At 33.4% G+C, this 4850-nt stretch overlaps 1 protein-coding gene across 1 annotated transcript in view; it reads left to right on the top strand.

Annotated features, from left to right (window-relative positions):
* The first annotated feature begins 4631 nt into the window (after positions 1–4631).
* The window catches only part of LOC108047101 (amyloid-beta-like protein), a 54514-nt gene continuing 54295 nt past the window's right edge, over positions 4632–4850 (top strand). The window contains exon 1 of the mRNA XM_044461362.1: positions 4632–4839. The gene's annotated coding sequence lies outside the window, so the exon portion shown is untranslated. The remainder of the gene's footprint in view (positions 4840–4850) is intronic.

The raw sequence follows: 4850 nt of genomic DNA, 5'->3' as shown, positions 1-4850 counted from the left end.
TCACAATTAGTTTTCGTTCAACAAAACCAATTTTAACCATAAGATAAATATTTGAATACAACTTACTTCTTGACTTTCTATGAATTAGTTTTTTTCTTCTTTTTAGTGAACCGACCCGCACGAAATTGAAAAATTGACTGAGCAATTCGTTGGCATTTTGTTCGCCTCGAAAACTTTATGAGCTCTTTTTGCCAGGCCTACTAAATTACCAACATTGTTTATAGCTAAATAGCCTTTTTACAGTGTTGAAAATTTAAATGTCAGATTTTAATAATTAGCTAGAAACAGCAGCTGATTTCCATTAAAAAGCAGCACTACTTAAAAAAAAAGGCAAGCAATAAAAGGATATTCGATGTCTTCAAAATGATTACTATTTTTACACAGCTAAATAATCTTTGGTTTTACTAAAGCGAATTATTATAAATTTAAAATTAGCTAAATAGCAGCTGATTTTCATAAAATTTCTGCATTACTTGAAAAAAATTGAATAACAATAGGATATTCTATGCCCTCAAAATTATTACATTTTAAACTCAGCCAAATAATCTTTGGTTTTTACTCAAATAAATAATTATGATTTCAAAATTAGCTAGTTTCTAGCTATAAATTCATGAAAAAAAATCAGCAATACGTTAAAAAAATTAAATAATAATAGGATATTCTATGTCTTAAAAATGTTACATTTGTAACACTGCCAAATAATATTTTGTTTTTACTAAAAAAAAGAGGTAATAGCTCAAGTTTTAAATTGCCCATCTGATCTAAATGGGGATATTATGTTGAATTCGCAAAGATTTTCTGATAAATGTTTTTTTTAAATATACATATTTTAATCTACTCTTAATCGAAACCGCGGTATTATATTTATCTATTATCTATCGATGTGTGTCAAATTAGCGACGGGGACTTGACGTCTATTACGGAACGGTTGGGCCTGGAACACAAGGGCTATTTTTATTTTTTTTTATATTCTCTTGGAGAATATCTCACCCCACAAAGCGTGTTCCGAATCAACTCAAAGGACACTTCTTCAAGGATATATAATACAAAATAAATTAGACTCGTATCCATCCGTGTGAAAATCACTGGGAAAGGGATATGAAAGTGCTGCCCAATCCATTACATGAACCAATTCGTTAGCCATGGCATAAACCAACTAAATTTCTGTTATTTAAAATACCATTTTCACGCAAACTTTTGAAAAATTCGTACGCCTCACACAGAGCGTGTGCCAAGTCAAGAGATATTTAAAAAAATTGCAAAGCAATCGTAATAACTTTAAGGAAAGTTTCAATCAATTCCTATTCCTTAGTTTCCTTGGGATTAAAATTTGTTAAGTAAATGGCCACACTGCAGCATATCCAAGACACTTACCATAGTAAATCATCGATAGTTATTCGATATAAAGGCAATTGCCTCTAGTTTAAAAAATTTTGAGTCACTCTTTTACAAGACATCGGAAAATTATAAATAACTAACATGAAAAAATTTGATCAACGTTAAATTGAAAATTTTGAATGTCTTTAGAGGTATGCCACTTTGGAATCGGATTAAATTTGGAAAAGTTATGGACTTAGAAGTCCAATTTTGAGCCACTCTTTTACAAGACATCGGAAAATGAGAAATAACTAACATGAAAATGGGTGAAAAATTTGATCAGCGTTAAATTGAAAATTTTGAATGCAGATTTTCAGAGGATCGAATCACAAGTCTTTAGAGGTATGCCACTTTGGAATCGGATTAAATTTGGAAAAGTTATGGACTCTAGAGGTTCAATTTTGAGTCACTATATTACAAGACATCGGAAAATGAGAAATAACTAACATGAAAATGGGTCAAAAATTTGATCAGCGTTAAATTGAAAATTTTGAATGCAGATTTTAAGAGGATCGAATCACAAGTCTTTAAAGGTATGCCACTTTGGAATCGGATTAAAGTTGGCAAAGTTATGGACTTTTGAAGTCACATTTTGAGTCACTATATTACAAGACATCGGAAAATGAGAAATAACTAACATGAAAATGGGTCAAAAATTTGACCAACGTTAAATTGAAAATTTTGAATGCAGATTTTTAGAGGATCGAATCACAAGTCTTTAGAGGTATGCCACTTTGGAATCGGATTAAATTTGGAAAAGTTGTGGACTCTAGAAGTCCAATTTTGAGTCACTATATTACAAGACATCGGAAAATGAGAAATAATTAACATGAAAATGGGTCAAAAATTTGACCAACGTTAAATTGAAAATTTTGAATGCAGATTTTTAGAGGATCGAATCACAAGTCTTTAGAGGTATGCCACTTTGGAATCGGATTAAATTTGAAAAAGTTATGGACTCTAGAGGTTCAATTTTGAGTCACTCTTTTACAAGACATCGGAAAATGAGAAATAACTAACATGAAAATGGGTCAAAAATTTGACCAACGTTAAATTGAAAATTTTGAATGCAGATTTTTAGAGGATCGAATCACAAGTCTTTAGAGGTATGCCACTTTGGAATCGGATTAAATTTGAAAAAGTTATGGACTCTAGAGGTTCAATTTTGAGTCACTCTTTTACAAGACATCGGAAAATGAGAAATAATTAACATGAAAATGGGTCAAAAATTTGATCAGCGTTAAATTGAAAATTTTGAATGCAGATTTTTAGAGGATCGAATCACAAGTCTTTAGAGGTATGCCACTTTGGAATCGGATTAAATTTGGAAAAGTTGTGGACTCTAGAAGTCCAATTTTGAGTCACTATATTACAAGACATCGGAAAATGAGAAATAATTAACATGAAAATGGGTCAAAGATTTGATCAGCGTTAAATTGAAAATTTTGAATGCAGATTTTTAGAGGATGAAATCACAAGTCTTTAGGGGTATGCCACTTTGGAATCGGATTAAATTTGAAAAAGTTATGGACCCTAGAGGTTCAATTTTGAGTCACTCTTTTACAAGACATCGGAAAATGAGAAATAACTAACATGAAAATGGGTCAAAAATTTGATCAGCGTTAAATTGAAAATTTTGAATGCAGATTTTTAGAGGATCGAATCACAAGTCTTTAGAGGTATGCCACTTTGGAATCGGATTAAATTTGGAAAAGTTGTGGACTCTAGAAGTCCAATTTTGAGTCACTATATTACAAGACATCGGAAAATGAGAAATAATTAACATGAAAAAGGGTCAAAGATTTGATCAGCGTTAAATTGAAAATTTTGAATGCAGATTTTTAGAGGATGAAATCACAAGTCTTTAGGGGTATGCCACTTTGGAATCGGATTAAATTTGAAAAAGTTATGGACCCTAGAGGTTCAATTTTGAGTCACTCTTTTACAAGACATCGGAAAATGAGAAATAACTAACATGAAAATGGGTCAAAAATTTGATCAGCGTTAAATTGAAAATTTTGAATGCAGATTTTTAGAGGATCGAATCACAAGTCTTTAGAGGTATGCCACTTTGGAATCGGATTAAATTTGAAAAAGTTATGGACTCTAAGGTTCAATTTTGAGTCACTCTTTTACAAGACATCGGAAAATGAGAAATAACTAAGATGAAAATGGGTCAAAAATTTGATCAGCGTTAAATTGAAAATTTTGAATGCAGATTTTTAGAGGATCGAATCACAAGTCTTTAGAGGTATGCCACTTTGGAATCGGATTAAATTTGAAAAAGTTATGGACTCTAGAGGTTCAATTTTGAGTCACTATATTACAAGACATCGGAAAATGAGAAATAACTAACATGAAAATGGGTCAAAAATTTGACCAACGTTAAATTGAAAATTTTGAATGCAGATTTTTAGAGGATCGAATCACAGGTCTTTAAAGGTATGCCACTTTGGAATCGGATTAAATTTGGTAAAGTTATGGACTTTGAAGTCCAATTCTAGGCAATACGAAATCTAATTGCAGCAGCGAGCCTTTGTCAGTCAGCGCTTTCTTGATTCGGAGCAGAGCGCCACCTAGCGTTGATGTATTAAACGAAGCCTTTTTAGTTTGCAACATTATTGTATATTATTTTATGTCTCAAACAATTAAAAATATAACCGCGCTTCTTTCGAATCAGACAAATCTTTGAACTCTATTTACTATTATGAAATCCTATCCATTAACCGCGTTAAATAATGTAGATATCTCCTAATTTAAAAAGAAATTGTATATGCAAAACTTGAAATAAATTATAAGCAGTAAAACTTTAGAATTACTTCAAATGCAATCAATTTAATTAAAAGATAAACTAGGATAATATATATAAATGTTAAAATATCAACTAGCATAAATATGTAAGCACCTTAACAACTACATTGTGTTCTACGAAATTGTACTCTTAAGATGTAAACGACATAATTAATATTTACAGGTATTAAAGGTGTTATGTGTTAAAATATAAAGCAAATAAGCAGGAGATTGTATTTCGAATTTTAGTCAGGTTTTGAGTCCGTGCAAGTGCAGCAAACCACCCTCGCTTGAAGTTAGCGCCTCGCAAGCAGTTCCAAAACAGATAACAGTTCCGCCGGAAGTGAGTGGGAATTCGGAACCGGTTCTGCCACCCCTTAGACATCGCACTTCGGACTTCGGACAGAGCACCTGCTGCTGCTGCTGCTTTTCTTCGGGCTTGCCACATTCCACAGGCCACGGACCACGCAGCACGGAGCAGCGTTCCACCCCCGCGGAAAGGCAGCTGGTTTCGCATTTAATATCGATCCCGGGCACGCGCCCTGCGCCACAGTTCGACTTTCGGACTCTCCGACTTTCGGACTTCGACTCGCAGGACATTCGATTGGAGGCAACGAGTCCGCCGAGCAGCCAGCACCACTCGCAGTCGTTTGTGAGCGTTCGCAGCGCCAGGTACAGCCCAT

The sequence above is a fragment of the Drosophila rhopaloa genome, unplaced genomic scaffold, assembly GCF_018152115.1.
Source record: "Drosophila rhopaloa isolate 14029-0021.01 unplaced genomic scaffold, ASM1815211v1 contig_3, whole genome shotgun sequence".
NCBI lineage: Eukaryota > Metazoa > Arthropoda > Insecta > Diptera > Drosophilidae > Drosophila > Drosophila rhopaloa.
Note: the sequence above shows the minus strand (reverse complement) of the source record. Positions and strands in the feature narration are given on the sequence as shown.